The sequence below is a fragment of the Psammomys obesus genome, unplaced genomic scaffold, assembly GCF_907164565.1.
Source record: "Psammomys obesus unplaced genomic scaffold, mPsaObe1.curated_primary_1811, whole genome shotgun sequence".
Lineage (NCBI taxonomy): Eukaryota > Metazoa > Chordata > Mammalia > Rodentia > Muridae > Psammomys > Psammomys obesus.
The window spans coordinates 36,181,702-36,205,417 of NW_026596051.1; the positions used below are offsets into that span (position 1 = coordinate 36,181,702).

At 43.9% G+C, this 23,716-nt stretch overlaps 1 long non-coding RNA gene across 1 annotated transcript; it reads left to right on the plus strand.

Annotated features, from left to right (window-relative positions):
- Window positions 1–16,763: 16,763 nt before the first annotated feature.
- On the plus strand, window positions 16,764–19,991 carry LOC129688811 (uncharacterized). Its single transcript, XR_008722006.1, has 3 exons — window positions 16,764–16,892; window positions 17,767–17,920; window positions 19,765–19,991. It is a non-coding gene; the product is annotated as an uncharacterized LOC129688811 (long non-coding RNA).
- Window positions 19,992–23,716: the final 3,725 nt, after the last annotated feature.

The window sequence follows — 23,716 nt, forward strand, 5'->3', positions numbered from 1 at the left end:
AGCTATCTGTAGAAACCAAGCATTTATTTCTGGCTCCAAAGCCAACTGATCCATTATAAGGATATTAGGGTGAATTGAATAAATCACTGATTGCCAAGCAGCAATCACTTCCTATTTGTTGGGAAGACATGATGTACTGAAGTGAGCACTTGACTTTGATTGCAAAGATAGATAAGGTTTGAGCCCTGGATCAATAGAGAATGGCTATGATCACCTTCTCTGCCCAGATGATCAAGATGTTGAGGTCAATGGAGATGAAATGGTTAAAAGCCCACAGACAAAAGGTTCTGTTGGGTAACTTGGTGTTTCATGAAGCCATGAATTTTCTGATACATGTCTGGACAGGGAAACTTAAAAAGACATATTCCAGTGTGAAATGAAGGTGTTGCCAAGTGTCTACTCCATATCTCTCTCTGCTCTGTGCCCCAGGACATGCTTCTCTTGGACCAGGCATGTCCTGGGGCTTCCTTGTCCTCTGGCTCTTAGTACCCATGGCTGAGGAACTGGACAAGAAAAGGCACACAGTGTTTTTGCCTTCAGCTTCTTGCCACACAAGCTGTAACTTGGCAGAGCTGCAGTTTTCTATCTAAGCGACACCCCTATTGAGCAACCTCTTTCCCTTGACTCCAGCTCTCACCGTAGTCCACCCAGTAGGTTAACCGCGAGGTGAGGCTGTGAAGGAGGCTGTCGGGGAGTGGGGAAGTGGGTCAGGAGAAGGAGGGTGGCATTACAAGGCATGCAGGTTGGCATGGATGTTCACAGAGGAGCCACTGGGCTCAGAGTTACTCCACCTGAGTAGGGAGAAGGCGGGGCTCCCGCCTCTTCAAATGTGGCACATAGCAGCAGGGCTAATGCTGACTGACCTCCCACTGCTGTTACCTTAAGGGACAGCCCCTGATCCTTGCAGCTCTCTCAGCCCACTCACACCTCTTCGGACCGTCCCTTTACCACATTCTCTTCCGCCATCCCCTGAAGTATAACACCATGTCTTCCCTGCCCTGACTTAAATCTTCCATGTCGTCCTTCATTTTTCTGTCTTCAGAACTAGCTGTAGCAGATGCTTGTGTCCCACCCACATCCCTGTCACCAGCCAAGGCTTCTTCAAGTATCTCTGTCTGTCTCTCTGAAGAATTTTCTCCTGAGGTCACGGCGGCCCGTAAGAACAGTTCTCAATGGAAGGCTGAGGGGACCTGGTTAATGATTGCCAGGTCTTTTTGATTCTGAGGGAGGATGACTTCAAAGCACTCCTATGAGTTTCCAGAGGTCTAATTTGAGCTGTTCACAGCAACAAGTTCTTTACTGGTCTATCCTGAGTTGTCAGCCCTCCTGGCCCTGAACCACTTCCTAGCCTACCTCCCCACTCCATTAGCCATTCTGTGGTAATACAGAAAACATCTAACACATGCTACTTATGAAGAAAAGAAGGCTTATTTAGCCCAAAGTTTTTGAAGTTCAAGTCCAAGACTGGGCAGCCCAATTATTTTGAGCCTCTACTGAAGTTTCCAGATGCCAGTAACAGAAGAGCATGATCGAATGTCAATGAGCCAGAAGGAGAAGAAAACAATAAGGTTTCACAGTCCACATCTCCATTGGCTTAAGGGCCTCCCACCAGGCTCTAGTTGTTAAAGGCCCACAGCCCCTCCCAGGGACATTACAAGCTCTCGAATATGGAAGACACACAGCCAAACCATAGCAGGCACAGCCTGATGGCTCTTCACAGAATCACTTCCTAATGAATCTCCCTGTCTACGAAACTCTGCTTTATGAGAACTCAAACCAAGATGCCTAGGACATAAATGATAGCCCCATCCAAACAGGCCACACAGGTACCTTTAAGTAACTGAATTCCTTAGCAAGGTCTATAGAACCCTTGATGATCAGGCCTCCACTCACTGTCCGTTTTCCTCTCCAGAACACTCTCCGGCTTGACTTCTTTCTATCCACCAGCCACACTCAATTATAAGAAGTTCTTAGAACTCTGTCTGCTCGTCAAGTTTTCTGGCCATTTGCCATGCTGTTCTCTCTGCCAGGAGCAACCTTCATTCACCAGTACACTCATCTGCTTCCCATTTGTCTTTAAGGCTTCTGTCTTCCCTGACCACCTCCACCAGCAGACACCAAAATGGAGAGGTGTGCATCCTGTTTGGATGGTGCCTGTTACAGTTTAGACTGTAAACTCCCGAACACAGGAACTTCCTTATTTATCCTCAAAGTCCCAACATAGCACTGCACACAGAGGGTAGGCTTTTAAATAAGTGCCGATTAATGGATAAAACAGTTCAGTAAATGAATAAATCATTTCTTCTGCAGAAGGAATAAAAAGATCCCTCCTATGGAATAAAATGCAGTGGATATTCTGGGGAAATTGTAAACTACCTTGTGGTCTGATAGGAAAATGTCAGGAGTTACTTCATTGGGAAGAGGTGAGCATTAATTTTGTAAGGTTATAAAGGAGGTGAAAGCTAAGCAGAAAGACTGGAGTTGATGAGGAGCAGGGAGAGGAAGCCTCCAGTGACAAGGACCCTGAGGACATTCCCAACCTGGGAAAGGAACAATCCAGGCCAGCAAGAGAGGATGCTGTGCGGAGCTTCTGGACCAGTGGGGCATGTAAGTGTCCTTGACCACATAGAGTTCCAAGGCTGTGACTTCATTCATTGTTTAATCTGCCACCCCTCCCCCAGCACCTGCCATCTTTCCTTCCTTCCTCAACTTCCTCTGCTACTGGGTGAGGTTTCCTGTTAAGTCGTTCTGAGAACTGGAGTTTTCAGAGCTCTGGAGAGTAAGAATGTTTACCGATGAGACTGCTACCAAAGGTCCTCATTGACTTCCAAGAAGCCATGACTCGCCATGCAGTACAGGAATTCCAGAGAGGATGGCCACTTCAGGAGACAGAGACCAGGAGGTGCCCTCTTCACTTTCAGGGTACCCTTTACTGAGTTTTCACAGCTACTCAGGAAGAGGACAACTTCAGTCTTGTGTTCACAAAGCCAAACTGTCAGCACCAGGATGCCGCCTCTCTCAAAGAACACGTGGTGACTCATTTCCAGGACGGAGGCCTGCAGTAAAGTGGATTGCCCTGATCTTTTTTATCTTTCAACTCAAAAGTTTTGAAAACTTTAGAAGGTAAATTCCTATTTTTTATAGAATCCAGGAATGGCTAAAAATGTGTATCTATGTAAAAATTAGTAGTAAAAAAAGCTTTTAGGACCGCCAGCATTCATGAAGATGACTGCAAAAGGCTACAGAGTCCTAGAAGGTTAAAACATTACCCAATAATCTTTCATCCACAACCCCCCAACATCCTAAAAGCTCAGAATCCAATTTAAGGCATAATTTCAGCATTAAAATTCATGTAGTAGCAAACAGTGACCTGAACTAATGGGAACTTATTTATAGTCAGTATTTATCTCCAAGAAATTACTTATACATATTTTTATCACCAAAATACTGATGTGTTCTATTACAAGGTTCTACCCTATACCCTGGTGAGTATAGAGAATTATGTAATGGGAAGTTTTAGTATGCTGTTAGACATTGTTTGTGTCATTCTAGAATTAAAAAAAAAATACTCTGAATTCTAGAACACATTGGACTCAGAGGCCACATAACAGATTATGCGGTAAGCCTATATAAAGTATGTTCAAATCAGTTCGAGAAGTAGTCATTTTTAGGCTATTGTAATTTAATGAAAGTTGGAGCATGTAGCCATTATCACTTCTGACTGTCTGATCCCTCCTCCAGTTTCTTCTGCATCTGTACTCGGTTACTTTGCTCTCAGTAGTAGTTGATGAGCCTGAAGCACCCTTGAACTGCACTGCTATCAGATCAAGAGACATGCCTGTGAAGATTGGCTGCCCTTGGGCCCATCACATAGTTTTTCTATCTGGAAGGAGAGATCAGACTTGCCTTTTTTAAGAGCAAGCTGCAATTGACAAAACCAATGGGTATATGTGAAAATGCCCGAGAGGCCATAAAGGAATGCAAAATCTCTAAAGAAAGCTGATTATTCAGTTATTCCAAATAACCCACTGTGACTCTACAGGCGTGGAAGCTTTGTTTAAAGTGAAGTATACTGACACTCTGTGCTGAGTGAGACCCAAGTAGACAACAGGAGGATTGGAGAAGCCCAGGCAGGCCTCTCTCCTCTGTGCTTGTCCATCTTGGCATGCTCTGCTCCTTTGATGCCTGTGTTTCATTTCTATCACCCTCTTGGGTGTGCCTGAGGTGTAAGCCTTTGGGCTTTGGCTTTTCCATCCCTCTCGACATGGTATCATCTGGGGTTGCCTCTCTTCCTCACTCTGTCCTGTGTTTAGACTGCACAGTCTGCTTTCAAGTTTCAGGTTTCCTGAGTTCCTAAAGGCGGACTTTCTAGTAAGTACCCAGCCACCTTCAAACGAATTTCACTTGCTCATGTCAGCGCTATGTCTAAGCAGGCATGCCCTACAGGTGGCTCCTACCAAAAAGCAACTTTATGTTGAGTTGAGAAAAGCTGAGATCAACCTTCAGTGGACAGAATTCACCAGACATTTAACACTCTCCTCTACTTGAGTCATGTTAGACTGGCCCTAGAGTCAGGCCTTTTCCAGGGGAGGCACCCGCAGCGCATGGGTGTGTCTCACACAAGAGAACAATCAACAAGATTAAGTTACTTTGAGTTCCTAATTGATTTTCCAGAATTTGGTCTTCCCATCACAAAATACAGCTTTCTAAGCAACTCATTCAGTGCAGTCTAATGCTACCAGGGGGTTGGGGTGGGGGGGGGTTATGCTTTAGGAAAGCAGACACGTTCTGGAAATAAAAGGCTTTCACATGTACATGAATAATTGATACGTTTAGCCTCCCAATGACCCTTATTGTTTGCATTCACCAAACCCAATGCCAAGAGAGAATTTTGTGTTTATGCTACATGAACTCGGAAAGTTGTTCAAATTCTTTTCATCTCTAGAGCTTTGTTGAATTGAATGTGTGTAGAACTAAAAAGGATGTTTTACAAGGCTTTGGCACTGTTTTGAAACGCAAATTTGGTCAGGCTAGTTATAACAATTGTTTTTAATTACCATAACTTGCTATGGTTTTCTTTATCCTTGATAATGTGTAGTTACGCCTTTCATAAAAAAACCTAATCTCTTTCTTTGCTTGTTTGATGTGGTTTTAATTGTTTCTTTGCTTTTTCAAGACAAAGTCTTCCTGTGTCCCTGGCTGTCCTGGTACTTACTATGTAGTTCAGGCTGAACTCAAGTTCAAGACAGCCCTCTGTCTCTTTATTCCAAGGAGTTTGTGGCTCTTAAGGGAGAGAAGACATGACTCTCCTCTGTAGTGTACACAGTGACCTATTGTTAAAATCTAGTTCAACACACTGGCTTTGGTGTTGTCCCTTGTTTCTAAGTCCTCTACGTTTGAATTAAACAGAACTGATCAGGACTCTCTTTGTGGACCTTGTCCCCAGGCTTAGCCCACAGTTTTGCAAAGGCTAAGAAGCAATTATCCTAGGTGTTGTGGGTCATGTAGTTTAGTTGCAACTTCCCAACTAACTCCACAGTACAAAAGCAGTTGGTCACTGGCAACAAGGAAGTGAACACCAGGCCATGACTGTGTTCTATTAAAACCTCATCTGCAAAGACCGGTGTTGTGCTGGATTTATCCAGAAGCCCCTGGCTCGTTTGGTTTAATGAATCGGTTGCTGCATTGTGCTATAATTAGCTTCAAAATGCTGGTCTTTTTGAAGAGTTTCTTAAAAGAAACTAGTTTCTTCTTTTAAGAAAGAAGTTTCTTCTAGTAAAAACTCCTGTGTCAATCACGTTCAAAAACGGGAGTCCAATCACTACATAACCCATCAGGAAAAAAACAGATTTAGGCAAAAGCCATTAGTACTGGGTAGTGACACAAGTAGGGGAAACTAGTGAGAAATGGAATATTTACATAATCTCTAAATACTAATAATTCCCCATTACATACTTATTATCTGCAAAGAGGAGACTGATTTTGCAGGGGTATTTTATAGTGCTGGAACCCCTCATTCAATTGATCAAAGCTATTTGCCTGACAGCGAGATAAACTGACCCCAGGACATTCGCATCTGTGCTACCTCTGCTAAAACTAAGTCATCTGGATCCAGTCATGAAAAACACCAAACACCCACACATGGAGGACACTGTAGATAATGTTAAACCCATACTCTCTGCAAGTACCAATGTTATGAAAAAGAAGGATTGGAGAACTGGGCCAGAATAGGAAAAGACACGGTAGAAAACATGGCCCATAAACACAGGTATCTAAGATTCTGATTTTAAAGAACATGAGTGGGAGAATTGTCAAAATCCAAACTAGATCTATAGGTTGAAAAACATTTTGTATCAAATTTAATGTTCAGATCTTGATAATACATTTTGGTCATTGTTTTCAGCACAGTCACACCGTCACCAAAGTGACAAATCATTTTAGCTTGCCTGGGACAGAGTAGCTTCTTCATATAGGGCTTCCGAGGACTGGGCCACATAAGTGGCAATGGACTCCCAAAAGGGTCTGAACCAAAATGTGTGCTATCCGTGCGTACGTGGGTATAAAACAAATTTTAGTAAATGTTGGCACTTGATGCATAGTAAAATACCCATCTGATTTTAGTAGCTTTTCCATATTGGATTATGGAAATTATTATTTCCATATCTGAATTATACTAAAAATAAAAACAGAATGGAAAAGAGCTCAATACTATCTCAAGAAATGACCCCCAAAGCTGATAAAAATGTGCTTTTGCATCATGGCAGTCAGCAGCCACAGAAAGAGCCACTCTGAACCCCAGCCCTGCAGTGTGAAGCATTGCTCAAATACCTCAGATCCCCACCCTGCACACCACACCCTGCAGCATCCAAGCTCAAATGAGAGGGGCTTGTTTCAGAACACCATATTTTTAGACCTCAAAGTAAGAGACTAGTCAAAATATGACTGACAATCAACCATCAGTTAACCACTGATTGTATGTTGGTCACTTTCCCGTGAGAGAACACCCAATTTTCACTGCTACCTCCATGCAGAGACTTGTTAATGACCCCCTTGAAGAGAAAAAGGGAAAAAAAATAAGTCACAAGGAAGTTACATCAGTTGGCCAAGGGCACACAGCTGCAGGGTGAAGAGGGACAGATCTCAAACCAGCTCCGAATAATGGAAGACAACACAAATGGCCACCGCTGGGGACAGTGAAACACCATGTCCTTCCCTGTAGCCACACAGCAAGGAACTGTTTGAGAGACAGACACCAGGTGAGCAATGATAGACTGCCGAGTTTGGTGCTCTGCGAATTCCTCTGTGCCTGAGTCATGTTTAATTTCCATAAATGTGTGTGCACAAGTAAATGCATACACACAGTTTTGCATTAACAGAGAGGTCAAGGACAAAGTCTCTCAAACTTCACAGTGCTTAAGAACTACTTGGTAAAATAATAATTAATGATAATAATGATAATAATAATAATAATAAACAAAAATGTATATTTAATGTCAGGGGTCCCCGAGCACTTAGAATCTTGAAATACCACAAGTCATGCTACATCAGGTGGTTTCACCTTATCTTGACAACATTTTAAGTTTTTAAAAAATCATCCCTATTGTTTAGAAGGTCAGTAAGTATCTCAAGGCTAAGTCAGGTAGGAAATTATTCCCCTCCTGGATGTCAGACACACTTGAGGTAGGTGAGGCTCGAAGCTTGGCTCACTTGCACCCAACAGATCTAAAAAAGTGTCTCCAGTGTCTGGGAAGATGTGTCAGGCAGACAGACTCTGGACAGGCAAGGTCAAGGTGTGGCCTCCTCAGACAGCCACTGGCAACAAGGCCGTAAAGATCTGCAGAAACTAGCTGACTCTGAAGACACAAGGGGAGCAAGCACTTTCTCCTTGTTTGTGTGCAGCTTGAGTTCTTCACTGTATGTGCGTCTTCTACGAAGCCAGCAGGCCTAGAGGAGCAGGAACCAGGCATGGCCTAGCAGGGAGACGGAAGTTTCCGGGACCTTGTGCTGCAGTTGCAAAATCCTTGTTAGCCTGCAAATCAGATCCCGCAGCGGTGTTCCCCTCTCACAGAGATGCTTAGCTCCTTCCATGGGGTGGCTTGTGGTTACACTGGCTTACTCCTCTCAGCCTTGTTCACTCTGCTTTAAGTCCCTAGCCCTGCCCTCTCGTTGCTCTTCAGACTCCCAAATATATCATGGTTCAGGGGTTCTGTGCCTTCCCTTTCCTCTTCCCGGGATCTGCCCCCCCCCCATTCCATCCCCCTCCATACTCCCATGACTTTGCTCTTCAACTGTAATTCCTTGCACAATGCAGATGCTATGGTCCAAAATGGCAACCCTCAACATTTCCCCTTTCTCAGCTTTCCTTTCATCTCAGTTCTAAGTCTACCTAGCATAGCGAGTGTAGAACTTACTTGGTGGTGGTGTTCGCCTCGTTGAACCATAAGCACCATCAGTTCTGGGTTCTATTTGTTTTTACAGTTGTATTTTCAGTGTCCAGAGAAACTCCTGGAATTTAGCAGACATGTAAATCTCTGTTTACTGTACATGAACTGGGATCATTCTACTTAGGTTTCTGTGAGTCCGGCCTCGGCATTCCATTTGTGTAGACATGTATGGAGTCCCAATGCGGTACATGAAAAAAGGACCTTCGCCAGGAAACGGAGCCACCTAGGTGTCCATCAACAGATGAATGGATAAAGAAAGCGTGTTACATGTATACAATGGAATTTTAATCAGCTTTAAAGAAAAAAAAGTGTGACATTTGTCAGAACATAGATGAAACTAGCAAAGCAAGCCAAACAGAGAAAGCCGACACAAGCTTCATGCTTTATCTCATATAGAGAAACTGTGTGTTTGGGGTGGGGTCGGGAAGGGGTTGGTTAGGTGTGTGTATGTATACGTGTATGTAGTGGGTGTTTAGGTGTGTGTGTGTATCAATAACTAAAGCAGGGATCATGAGATCAGAAGAAGAGATCTAAAGGATGGGGAAGAAAGGATAGCGGCACATACGTGACGTGGTAGCAGAAGTGGAGATTATCTGAGGGAAAGAGCAGAGCCCACCAGAAACACACAGGAGTATGTGTGCAGATTGGGGGACGGAAAAGACTAGAATGATGTCTAATGACATATATGTATGAAATGTCATAATGAAACCCATTAATTTGTATGCTAACTTTAAAATCCATAACCTTATAAGCCTGTGAGTTTAACATTCCACATATTTAATACATAAAATAACCTGTCCATTCATATGCTTTAAGCCTTGTCTTGGGAGATGGCCCAGCTGGGAAGAGCATTTTCTCAGCAAGCATGAGGACATGGCTCCTGCTCCTGGAACCCCAAGTGCTGTGGTGTGTGTGTGTGTGTGTGTGTGTGTGCGTGCGCATGCGCACGCGCACACAGCGCAGGAGGATCTCTCAGGCTTACTGGCTGCCAGCCCAGCTCCATGTCCAGTCAGAGACCTGTCTCAAGAGAGGAAAGAGAAAAGTGACAAAGAGAACTGACTTCCTCCTCTGGCCTCTGAGCATTGCACACACAAGCACACATACAGCGTGCGTGCACACACACACAAACACACACAAACACACATGCACGCATAGCTGCTTACACATACCCACATGAAAATTTTTTGAAAAGTATACACGTGAAAATTTGAAATAATTTCTTTAGTATTTATTTATTATAATTTATTCATTTTGTATTTGCATCCCTCCTGTAGTGCCCTCCCTCATCTCCTCCCAGTCCCACCCATCCTTCCTCCATTTAATTTAGTTTTAAACAAACAAAACAAGTCATCAATTTCAGATGGGATAGATTTCATGTCCTTATCACTCTTCCTTTTTGAAGGTCTCACCTTGTGTCTTAGCAGAGATACTTAAGTGTTTACCTTCTACGTGAAACATAATTTTGGCTGAAGCCCTTTTCAAAGAAATATTATAGCTCTGCTTTGAAATGGCTTGGCAAGGCACAGCATGACTCCTTTAATTTACATTGGCTCTGACTCTCAGCAGTCATCAATTCTTTTTAAGTGAACTAAAATCTAACCTAAAAATTATTTCACATGGAGTTAAATTTTTATGAGCAATCATTTAATTGGTTCTATGCGATGCGCCCATCGAATTAAGCACTTGTGAACTGGAATTTCACTGCTCCCTGTGTAATTTAAAGCAACCATTACTTTCCTTTGAGATCCAGCCATGTTTACAGGCTGCTGCTTTTTCATCAGGCCTCAGTCTGGAACCCACTGAATCTACTGGATCAACTTTACTGGTGAGAGTCAGAAAAATGAAGTCTCACTTTACTGAGTGTTAATACGGTTCCTGGATTTGTAGAGGAATTGCTATGATACTCTGTGACGGTGGAGAGAAGTTACGAAGTAAAAGCCTGGCCCACCACAGTGGTGCTGCGGCTGGCATCCCTAGCCACTCCTCCTTCACAGCCCACCTGAGTTCCTGGGAGCTGGCAATGAGACGATATTTTCTGTGAAGAGCTGGACTGCTGGCTTCTCCTCTCCACTTCTACCACCATCAATCGCCCCATGTGCCCTGATGGCAGAGATGTGTTCCTGGCATTTTTATGACCCTTTGATAGAATTCTGTTGACTCATTTAAGGCAAGAGGGGGAAGTGCTCAGTAGCGGAGGCTACATGGGAAAACAGATCAGTTAGTCACAGCATCATATGCCAGGGCCCGCTGCTGACTGCAGAGCGGGCTTTTATCACACAACCTCAAAGCTGTCCCTTATTTGTAATGACTTTAGCGTTGGTGGTTTGTCCTTCACTTAAGCTGTCAGTTGCTGAGGTTTTCTTGTTGTGCTGTGGCACAGATCGGTTTATTTACCACCAAGAAGGCTCACTTTGAACGGTTCTTGCCAAACCGATTCAGGAGGAGCACATTTCATTCCTAGCCAGCACTGTCTAAAGAAAACCACACAAAACCGAAAGCTAGTAACTGTCCTAGAGGACAGATGTCACCCAGAGCCACCAGATCATTTTGTTTGTTTTTCTTGCTAACCCAGCACGACTTTGAACCCACACTGTAAATAAAAGAGACAGGCACAAAACTCTACACTTCCGACTTCCTCCTAGGGTGCTGACATTTCCAAGGCCCATATGTTTTCCTAAACAAAGTTTCATGAAGATATATTTATTTAAGGAAAAATAAAACCTCAAAGCCTGTTTTTAAGAGTTCAGCATGAAAGTAAACATTGCTCTTCCAGCACAACCTTCGGAAGAGATCTGAGCTGCAAGATCTTTGTGATCCCCATGAGCAAAGCAAACGTCACTCTCCAGTACTGACCCCCGACTTTGCAACCGGAAGAGATCTGAGCTGCAAGTCCCCGGCAGCAAAGTAAACATTGGAAGCTCTCCAGCACTAACCTGGGACACTGTAACCTTGAGGAGGGATCTGAGCTGCTGGAACTAGACCTAACTCTAGAAGAGGTTCTGGTGTCATGAGATCTCACCTCTTGAACAAAAGCCCTGTTAAGATTCCTGACAAGACCGTCATTTGCCCCACCTTGCAGTTTTTGATTGGCACCCCTCTCACCGTGACTGGCTGCCTTCTGCTGCAGGGCTACATTGGCCTCGTGGGGATCAGCCAAGCCATTGCTGTCCTGATTGTGGGTATCTTGGTGTTTGTGCCTGGTGTTACCATTTGATCATCACTTATAGCCTGCAGCAGCTGCCGGAAGTACTCCTACAGTGACCTTCCAGACTTCGAGGACTAGCCCACCACAGTAGAGGGCAGGGGCTCCCAGGTGGGACAGAACAAAGCTGCAAGGCATTGGCGGTGGAAAACTACACCTGGAATGAAGGACTTCTGCAACTTTATAAATGATAAATAAAATTATGACCATACTTTAAAAAAGAGAGAGAGGAGAGAGAGTTCGGCATCGTGACATACTCCTCTAACCTCATCAGTACTGAACAGAAGCAAGAGGACAGAGTTTGAGGCCAGTGCCAGCTCAAAGTCAGACTCTCTCTAAAGAACAAACGGCAGCCAACAACAACAAAAAACACTTACAAACACAGGTTATTAGAACCCTAAAAAAGAGAGGCTGCCTGTGAGCTCCGGCAGGACCGTTGCCGGATATGCTGTCTCCACAACTTTGTAACAGCACCCCACTAGAGAGAAAAGAAAACTGAGACGTGGTGGAACCACTTATTCACATGGGTGAGCAAAACAAACAAACAAACAAACAAACAAACAAGGCAGTGATTTTAACAGACATTTGCCACTGATCAGAAGAGCAGTTGATAGATTTTAAAGCGTGCCACACTCCTCTGGGATTATGACCCGGGTCTAATGTTCAATGTTCTCCTTCCCCATCTCTGCCTTGGGAAGACAGCCGAGCCTCTTCAGTTCTCATTGGTGATCTGAATGGACTGTCCCCACTCAGGAAAAGGCTTTACCCAGCTCAAGGCACTCAACAGGAAGCTCATGCAGCTTGCCTTTGGGGCATCTGACTCCTAACCATCATGACTGACTTCAACCCTTTGCTCCAATGATGGGCACATGGCCCAGGCACAACCAGTTAGGGCAATCTCTTTATGAGGGCATTTGAATAGATCAGAAAAGAGTAGACGTTCTCATGATGGTCTATGAAAAGAAGACTAGAATATTTTATTCTAATCCTTACTAAAAGGCAATTGACGTGGTTTGCTGATAGAAAATATGGAGAACATCTCTGAAAATTCAGCAAAAAGAGGAAAGAAGGACAAGAAATGTAGCCATGTTGAGTGTAATGGAAGTTTTGGTTTCTTTAAAAACTCAGTTATGCTATGTAAATATGTTTTTGTTTTAATCCCAAGTGTGGGATTTTAGTTTGGGCTTTCATTTGTCCACAGCTGATAACTGCCTCCTGCGGGGCATGGCTTTTGCCAGCTGGTAACGGCCTGCCTTGTGTAGCAGGAAGAGGGCCTTCTTTAGGATGCTGAAGGACATAAAGATGAGAGCCCAGAAAGAGAAACTGTGGCAGGTTAGAGAGACCAGAGACAGACAGTGTAGCGGTTTGGAGAGACTCTTCATGGCACAGCAGCTTGGCGGAGACAGACAGAGGAGACTGCTTGTTTTCGTTTGCTGTTGGCAAAGTTTGGTATGGCCCCAAAGAACCCATCAACCCTAAACAGCTTGAGAAGTAAAGGAGTCTGTGGCCCCTGTCCCCACTAATTTTCTCTTACCTAGGGTTAAAGGGTTGGTGAAGAGGAGCTGGAGGCTTAAATACCCCAAATAAAACAGAGGTTTCAAGCTAGTGCAACAGTTAAGAAAAGGCAAAGTCCTAGCAGCTAAATTTTATGGCCTGGCTCTCTCACACCCGAGACAGTTTGAGATGGGTTTTCTTTAGAATCTCAGTTGTACTTTAGAATCTCAACTAATATGGATTTTTTTCTCATTAACATTTATTTTTTTATTATAATATCCATTAGTCTAAAACTAATGAATGCTTAATGCGGAAATTTTGAGATAGAGAAAAAACACAAAGAAGAGACAGCAAAATTCACTTTGAACCCAACAAGTCTGAATTTGTAGCTAGTGTCCACGTTGTTTGCTTGTACTACAGCTTAGTTTACTAATTACCACTTTTGAACAACTGATGTTATTGCTTTTCCCCTCCCTCTCTCCCTTCTACCTTCATTTCTTCCTTCTTTCCTTCCTCCCCCAACCCTGTTGTTCACTAGTTGTTATCATGAACATTCATGTTGATGAAATGCACACAGGCATAGTCATTCTTCCCAATGGACTTCCATGCCCATACATATACTAAAGTTCTCCTTTATCTATGGTTTTTAATTTTTTAAGTAAGCATGTTTATACATGGTTTTATATAGTATAAATTCCTAGAAGTAAAATTGCTGAATAGAAGCAATGCGTGTTTAGGCTTTTGATAATACCTTGCAAAGTAGTGGGCCACTTGAATGTCTTTCTTGGTGGCTCTTCCATGACCTCTGGATATTACTGTTCAAATCAAGCTGAACACATTTTTACTGTAATGTTATCTATTTGCCTCTTTATAACTTTTAATTGTCTTGTAGGAGGAACAAAGCATATAAGGGATGTTGTATTCAATTTTGTTGTCATTGGTTAGAAATATTTAGTGAATATTGTTTTGAGGTTTTGCTGCCAATTTTTTGTAACACTGACCTGACTTGTCATAAATTAAATAAGATAACTAGAAAGGTACTATTGTGTCATTACAACAGCTAACAAAAGAGGTTTGGTCCAGATTTTGTGGGCTCAAATCCCAGTGCTACTCCTTAGTAGCTGTGTGACAACTGTATAACTTTCCTTTAAAACAAAACCTTTGCTCCTTATTTTTCTCACTCATAAATTGGAGGTAATAGAAATGTGGTTTGCATGCAGCACATCCCACCCGTTTATGCCTTTGAACACTTGGTCCCCGACTGGTAGCAAAGCTTGAGGAAGTGGAGGGACCTTCCCCAAGTGTGGAAGAGGTGGGACCTCAGGGGAGGAAGTCAGTCTCTGGAAGACTGGCCTTAGGAGTCGGAGCTTGGCTGGCTCCTTGCCTTAACTCTCTCTGCTTCCTGACTTGCTGAGGTATGAGGAGTCCTCCCCTCCCCCCACCCCCGCTGCAGTGAACTCCGCTGCACCTTCCACACCACAGTGGGGCTGAACTTCTAAAACTCTGAGCCACAACAAATCGCTCTTTTCTTAAGCTGCTCTGTCAGATATTCTGTCTCAGTAACAAGTAAGGAAAGTAACTAACACAAGTCCCTGCTTTCTGGGATTATTATGATACCAGTAAGAATGAAGCCCCGTGGCAAGGCATGGTGCAAGTTTAGCTTTCACAGGGCATCAGCTATTAGTAATGAGTGTATATAACAAAACCAGACTATTTGAGTGTGTACTGGGATGCAATCAATAGGAACATCCATTTGCTCTTGAGCTATCAGTATCCCTTACTGTCTTCCAATGACTATTATGGAGGAGAAAGAAACACATCATGTTTTTTTTTCTTTATTTAATCACTTTACAGCCTGATACCAGCCCTTTCTGCATTTTCACCCAGTCCCACCCTCATGAACCCTTCCTCATCTCCCCTCTACTTCTTTTCAGAGAAGGAGAGTCCCTAAGGGTTACCAACTCACCCTGATTGTCAAGTCATAGCAGGAGTAAGATCCTCTCCCCTTGAGGCCACACAAGGTAACCTGGCTAGGAGAAGAGGATCCAAAGGCAGGGAACGGAGTCAGAGACAGCCTTACTCCCATTGTTAGGGGACCCACATGTGGACCATGCTGCAGATCTGTTAAATATGTGCAGGGATCTAGGTCCGGCCCATGCAAGTTCTTTGCATAGTGGTTCAGTCTCTTCGAGACCCCTTGGGCCCAGGTTTCACTCTGTAAGCTTTCTTCTGGTGTCCTTGATACCTCCAGTTCCCCCAATCTTTTCTCCCGCTCTTCCACAAAAACAACATCATGTAGGAAAAAGAAGCACACAGTGTCTTTTTGAATTCCAAAGAAACTCTACTGACGGGAGTGCTACAGCTATTAAAATCGTCAATACTTCATTTTTCAGTGCCTTTCTTTGTCATGCTTGATGTTGACATAAACCTTATTAGCTGGGGTTTAGGTACATAGTCGGTGGCCCTAACAACACGTCCAGCAAGGTCTGACCAATGATGTTTATCCAGTTTATAACCCTGTTGGCAGGCAGAGAAGGCTACTGCTTTCTCCTCATGAAAATTAGTGCCCCATGCTGGATAAATGGATGTTTACAGTAGTTCTGGGTGTGGGCATGACGTAGATTGAGGGAATGGAGGAGAGTACATTATAATTAGCAATATATGATAAACCCTTCCTAGGAAATAATAATCATTACAACACAGGAAGGAACCTGCCAGCCATGTAGCCCAACCCCCACTGAGGAAGGGAGGCGGCAGGATCGCCCTAAATGGGTTACATAGTGTTTTTTTTCCCCTGATGAAGTTTCACAACCTCTTTTTATGAACTATTAATGTGCTCATTCATTCATATCATGGGAAAAAGTAACTAATTTTTAACTTTTAACCACAATAGATTGGCCTTCCCATGACGCTTCTGGTGCTCTGAAGCCAACTGGTTTCACAGCCTGGCTTTTCCTTCTCATCACAGGATAGAAAGTAGTTACTTTCACTTTCCCTAACTTAAAACACTCATCTCTAAATGTGCTTCTATCTCCAGGAGTTCAGCTGCAAAACCATCAGTCAAGACTAAAACCAGGGCTGGAACCCACCTGCACTGCTACAAACCAAGCAGATATTTTTCAGGGTGGAACTTTGAGAGCAACAAAGGATGCCCAGAAAACCCGTACACAAAGATTTTGATTCGAAAGATGTCTTCTCCAAAATTGTGATGAACAGATGTGGTGCTAAGCGGGGAATGGAAAGTGTCCAAGCGTAAGGTTGGAATTCCCCAGCAGGGGTCCTAGCCCTGGCTCCCTTTAGGCATGCAGTCCCTAGCAGAGGCAGCAGCTACCCTGGACCTCCGTTTCCTCCTTTATGAAAAGGGCCTGGCCGAGGACCAAAAGGGCTGTGTATATATGAGTGCCGCCCATTCTGATTACCGCTCTTGGGCTGACAATGTACGTCAGCCAGGGACATTAATTTTGGCCTCCTGGAATCTAGCCTAAGCCACCTTAAATGGAGGCCACCTAACCTTTGAACTCTAGCTTGGCCTGAAGCACTTTGTGCTGAAAGATTATCAGATGTGAACCCGGTTTGCCATTTTCAAATCACGTTTGGACCAGCCTACTTCCTGGATGGCGAATTCTCGATGAAATGATGCTTTTGAAACCGTGTTGGGGTGTTGCTTCCCAAGTGTGCGCCTGACCAAGAACAGCGCAGGAAGGCCATGAGCCCAGTACACTCCCTCCATCTCCCATCTCTGTTCTTTCTGGGTAGGTGGCCTCGGACAAGTGGCTTAGTTTCTCTGTATGTCAGGCTCCTCACTGGCAAGCAGAGACAAGGAAAGTACGGGCCTGATGGGATTTGAGAGATGCTTGGCAAATTAGTGAGTATAAATGGCTTAGAAACATGACTGGGTTGAGACATGTGGTGTCCTTAGTCTCAGTCCTGGAACAGAGCACACAATGGGGAGGCCCTGAGTCAATGCTACGCTGTTACAGTGTAACTCGACTGTTACAGATGCAGGACACCGTGACATGGGACAGTGGGAAGAGTCCAAGAAAAATAATAAAGACATAGCCCTAAGTTTATATCCCTTTCTTTTTTGTATCCCTTTCTTATTGTCTATAACCTTTCTAAGGACAAGCACCTTCCTTGAGCCTGGAGAGATAGCCCAGCAGGTAGAAACACTTACCAGGCAAGCCCAAAGCCTGAGGTTGATCCTCGTAACTGACAGGGTATCTCTCATATCTGTAACCACAGCATTCCTGTAAAATGAAAGGCAGAGAAAGGGGAGTCACTGCTCACAGGCCAGCTAGCCTGGAGGACTATGCAGCAAAGCAACACCCTGCCACAACAAGCTGAAGTAAGATATCTCATTCATTCATTCATTCATTCATTCATTCATTCATTCATTCATTCACTCTTTCTCTCTGTTTCTTGTATTTTTGGCTTGCTTTGCTTTTTTGAGACAAAGTCACCATGTAGCCATGGTTGTCCTGGAACTCACTTTGTAAACCAGGCTGGCTTCAAACTCACAGGGACCTGCCTGCTCTGCTTCTCAAGTGCTGGGATTAAAAACATGTGTCCCACACCCTTGAGAACTGATTCTTTAAGGCTGTTTTCTGATCCCCATGTGTCATACAGGTTACCTGACCTGACATCCCCCTTCCCAAGAACAAGAATCATTTTTGAGAGCTGTGAACGTTTCCTGGGTATCCACAGATGTCTGGAAGTCAAGACTGGAAACAAACACAGCGCCAAGATAGCAAGCAACCAGAAAGTGCTCACTTCAAAATAAGTAAGTTTGTTTGTTTGTTTATGATTAGAGAGGTGGTTCTATGGCCAAGAGCACTTGCTGCTCTTGAAAAGGTCATGAGTTCAGTTCCTAGTACCCATGTCAGAGAGCTCACACACCTATAACTCCAGGAGAGTCAACGCCTCTGGCCTCTGTGGTCATCTGTGCTCGCTTGGACATACCCCTGCACAATACACTAATAGAAATAAACAATCTGTTTTTCAAGAGAGCTCAAAATGGGACCCTGCAAAGTTTATTATCAAATGCTTGTCTACACCAAATGCTTTGGTGGGAAAGCTCCACTGCCATTCTTTCCTCTCTGTTTTTACTGTGAGTCCATGGGTCTGTGACTGCCCCAAATCCCCCCAAACAGCCCCCAATCCCCCTCCCTCTCCCACTCCCCATCCCTTTCTCTCTCTCCCTCTATTTCTCTTTCCTGTGTTCACGTGTGTGTGTGTGTGTGTGTGTGTGTGTGTGTGTGTGTGTCCGCGTGCACACGTGTGTAGAGGTCAGAGGACAACCTCTGCTATCGTCCCACAGACACTGTCCACCTTTTTATTTAGACAGGGGTCTCTCACTATTCTGGAACTCTATCAAGTACAGGCAAGGCTGGATGGCCACTAAGCCCCTGGAATCCTTTGTCCCAGGATGTACAAGCAGTTTGCTTTTTTAATTTTTTTTTTTTTAATCCGGCGTTCTGAAGATCAAGCTCAGCTAGCTCCCCATGCTTGCAAGGCAAGTCCTTCACTGGCAGAGCCTCCTCCCCAGCCCCTTGAAGTTTGCTTTCTACAGCTGGAAAAAAAAAAAGTTAAAGGAGGTCAGTGATTTGCCTGAAGGCACCTAACACTGTCTGAGCTGAAATCAATACTGTCCAAGCTCTAGTTTTAAAACCCTGGCCAATGCCCTTTCTGTAACTAATCTTGGGGGTCACAGCAGAGGGGGCCAACAGGGGGACTAGGAACGGGCAAAGGAAGCATGCACACGCAATTGTGAACCTTTGTTTTTCCCATCTCACACGTGCACAGAAAAAGGATATATGATCACAGATGAATGACACAATTATTTATCAGAGAAGTCCAGGCTAAACAAGTCGTCATTAACTATCCGAGGCAGAAGTCATTGGCAGCCTTGGATGTTATTTTTTTTTTTATTATTCATATTTTATCAGGACTACATCTTGCTGCTGTGTTGGGTCCTAGCAGCATTTTGCCACATATGTGGACAGAGCACGGCTCACTGTCAGCTGCTGTCTGGGGTGGAGATGGGGGGCTCTAGAGTAACTCCAGTAAGTAACACAGCCTGATAGAGTACATCCTCATGTGTACCCACAGAGACAGGGCTCTGGATTACCATTAACAACCCACCCACACCTGCAAGATTGCATAACACCCTCCAGAACTGTGATTCGAGGGACGGGCTTCCTCTGTTCCCTCTTACTGGCCTGCAGCAACCAAGATCAGCAAGTAGATTTACATGTAGAGTCAGGACTCCAGGGAACAGCACTCTGTGCCATATTTGAATTTGGAGGGAAAATTATATAACTGCTTACTCAACCTGATAAAGCTTTGGAAATCACCTCTCTTTTTCGTGTCTGAATAAACAAGCCTATTGGCAAATGCAAATGTCCTTGTTTGACCAGGACTCAGGGACAGTGCGCGGGGCACCCCAGCAAAACTTTAACCAGTAATCTCCAGATCATATCAGTTTTTTACTTTTGTTTATCTATTCACATATTTATTTTAACAGTTTGGAGATTAAATGTAGGGTTTGAGTATGCTAGGCAAGCGCTCTATCACCAAGCTATACCCACAGCCTTTATTGCATTTTAATTTTATTATTTGTTTTAGACAGGGTCTTTGGAACATGTGCAGGCTGGCCTGGAACTTGCTGCCTAACAGACTGACCTCCAGATCCTCGTCCCGCAGTCTCCTCAGTGCCAAGACTACAGTTATGCCCTGCCATAGCTCAGTCGCCTCTTCTCTTGAAACTGATTGGGAGATTCTGACAGTATGTTAGTTACTTTAAATGTGTGTGACAGCCTGCTTCTGCAGACCAGACATCCCTCAAACTAACTAATTTCCACCACACACCATAAGGGACATGTAGGTAGGTTTGGCCTCAGAGAACTGCCCAGTTGTTCTGTGTTTGCGAATACCTGGGTTATTAATCAATTGTGACCTCTGCTGTCGCCATCTACAACTTCTACAACCGAGCATTCCCGAGTCACCCGCTGTAGCTTCTTCTATTGACCAGGTCTCAGATGTTTTCCTTTTGATCCTGGATCACACAGGACTGGAACCCCAAGCTCCTTCATTCTTAAAACAATTAAAGACGTCAAGTTTATAAAACAAAGTAATCACTTATGAAGTGTCTTTGCACAGATGCTGGAGATGCCCCCATCTAACTTCCGACTTCCACAATGCCCTTTCCGAACTGGCTTCTTGGTCTTGGTTTGGTTTGGTTTTTGTGGTGCTGGGATGGAAGTGAGGGCCTCCTACATGATAGAAAGTGTTCTGCCACTGAGCTACACCCAGGGTTTAGCCCGTGGACACCCTTCCTGCAGCAAAAGAATAACCTGCAAGGACACGCTGGGCTAAATATGCCCATTTTTAACCCTGAAGAAGAGATCATTTTGTCTACGCACGTGTCCAAAGGGTGCCAAAAAGATGCCCATCACAATTTAAGGATACTTCTATACTTACTTTAATGACTGACTATTACGACACTTACACACACACAAAGCTATATGTCACAAAAAGGGCAATAGAAATTTTACTTAAGATTCTTTTGAGAACAAAAATAAATTCTGATGAGAGACTATCACATATCAGATGCTATTTTTTTCATTCTTGCCTTCAAAAATAAGGATGTCTGAGCACAGGCCTGGTGGACCTTCGGAAACGGATTCCAAAAAAAAGTGATCTCTTCGGGCATACCCTCTGAGATAAGGGTTAGATGACCAAGAGTCTCGGCTTTGCAGGCCACATTGCCTCTATTGAGACTACACAGGTCTGCCCTTATAGTGAAAGGCAGCTTTAGAAAATATGTAGGCTTGAAGGCTTTTCAGTAAATTTTATTTACACAAGCAGATGTGGAAGGCCTGATTTTGTCCTTTCGCTAGTTGCTGAACCCTGTTCGAAAAGTTTTGTTGTTGTTTTGTTTTTTATTTAATCATTTTACAGTCTGAACCTAACCTTTCCTCCCAGTCCCACCCTCATGCCCCCTCCTTCCATCCCCCCATCTCCTTCTCAGAGATGAGGAGGCTCCCAAGGAGTACCAACCTACCCTAACACCTCAAATTGCAGTGGGACTAAGCACATCTTCTCCCACTGAGGCTAGGAAGACAAGCCCAGCTAGGGCAAAGGGATACGAAGGCAGGCAACAGAATCAGAGACAGCCCCTACTCCCATTGTTAGGGGGCCACATGTTGACTATGTTGCATACCTGGTACATATGTGTAGGGGGTCTAGACTCAGTCCATGCATGCTTTTTGGTTGGTGGTTCAGTGAGTCACCCATTGGCCCAGGTTAGTTTACTCTGTAGGTCTTCTTGTGGTATCCTTGACCTCTTTAGATCCCTCAATCCTTCTTCCCACTCTTCCACAGAACTCCACAAACTCAGCCTATTGTTTTGTTCTGGGTCCCCACATCTGTTTCCATCAGCTGCTGGATGAAGCCTCTCAGAAAAGTTATGTTAGGTTCCTGTCTGCAAGCACAGCAGAGTATCATTAACAGTGACAGGGATTTTTACTGTTAAGTGTTAACATCACACCGACTTTATCCAGGATGTAGAAATCTTTGTTAAAATTTGCCTTCATTTCAACAATACTGCTACCAACAATATGGAGCAGGCATTTTGTGTTTCTGAAGCCACTTGAAGTCGGTACGCTATGAAGATGTGGCAGATATGTGAGCCTTATTGTTCTTATTCGATAATATATTTAAACTTTAAGACAGGGATTGGAGTGGGTCTCAAGTTGGCCAGACACTGGTTGGCCATTCCCTCTATCTCTGCTCCATCATTACCCCTATACTTCTTGTAGGCAAGACCAATTTTGGGTTGAAGATTTTAGGGGTAGGTTGGTGTTCCCCTCCCTCTGCTGGGAGCCCCGGCTGGCTATAGGAGGTGGCTAGTTCAGGCTCCTTAACCCACCCTGCTGCTAGAGTCTCGCATCTTCAAAGTGTACTAACTTCAAGTGGCTTCAGAAACACAAAATGCCTGCTCTATATTGTAGGTTGTGACAGTTGTGTTGAAATGAAGATAAATTCATTTCAACAAAGATTTCTACATCCTGGATAAGGTCAGTGTGATATTAACACTTCAACAGTAAAAATCAAGAATTCCATGGGCTACATTCTCTCAAGGCACAAGATAAATATAGTACTGGGTTCTTTAAGCTGTGTCTTATCTTTCTGTGCAACCCAAGGAAATCAGATTGTTGGCAGGTGACTGTGGTAAGATTTTCTTCTCACCCTAAGGCCTCACTCCAGTTGGAAAACACCTCCCTGATCCTCTCCAGGTAGGGTTCTGCTTTTTCTAGAAATCTGATATTCTCAGAACCACAGGCTCAGGCACTGCATGGGCAAGCAGGTGGTGCCTGCTGGGCTCAGGCTGTTGCTTGTCCAACTAGAGAGAGAGAGAAAAAAAAACCATACCCCTTGAAGTCTACCATTTCTTTCCTTCTCAAGGCCAACCAGGAAGAACTCAGCTCCTCATTCCCCACCCAACCACACATTTGAAATAAGTAGATATTTATATTTTACCTTCCTGTTTAATATTTATCTTGACACGCTGGTGATATTGGCATTCATGTTGGCATGATAAGAAATAGAGGAAGGTCTTTTTTTTTTTTTTTTTTTTTTTTTAAGAAAAATGGTTTAGGGGGAAATGGAGAAACGAAAAAGGTGTGGCACCAGACAAGCCAAAAGTTAAGAGAAGTTCATCCAAACCAAAATGATCTTCTGGATAGAAACCAACCCCTGAAAATCAGTGACTTCTGACAGCCTCCTCAGGAAAAACAACCAAATGTAAGCATGGGAGGGAACCAAATATATTCACGTGAACATGGGGGATATGATTTTAGGGGCCCAAGGCCAAAGAAATTGGGGTACAGTCATGGCACAAGTCAGCAGGAAGAAAAGGACCTTAGGGGGTTGTTTTCTGTCTCCTTTTTTATTTCTCAAGAGTCAGGTTCTTCAATCTATTACTGCAGATAGAAATCACTCCTTTCTAGTGTATAGTCATACAAGTTTTGACAGGAAATCATATTTCTCTCATGCCCCTTTGCAATTGGCTGTTTTGGCCCCTCCCAGGCCCTGGCAACTGCTATTTTTCTAGTTTTGTCTTTTCCAGAATGTTTGATAACCATAGTCATATAGAGTAGCAGAAGAAATAAGACTCTCACCCCAAGGGGAGCTTTTAGAGATCAAATGTCTTCACAACAACTTAAAGCAGATGGTGCAGTTGGCAAAGAGCTATTTAAAAGTGCCGTAGATATTGCAAGTTACAACTTCCATTCTAAACGTTGTCAATCATTCTGTTGTCTATTGGTGGCCAGGCAGGTACTTCCCCAGACCTCACAGACAATAAGACCCCACACTCTGCTTTCACTCACCATTATCACTTGGATGTGCCATGGTAAAAAAAACGAAAAAAAAAAAAACCCACTTGTGCAAAATTGGACTCATATGTATACCTTCATTCACTGTGGTGGGCAGAACAAGGAGCTTCAGAGACCTATCTTCCTTTCTTCCTTCCTTCCTTCCTTCCTTCCTTCCTTCCTTCCTTCCTTCCTTCCTT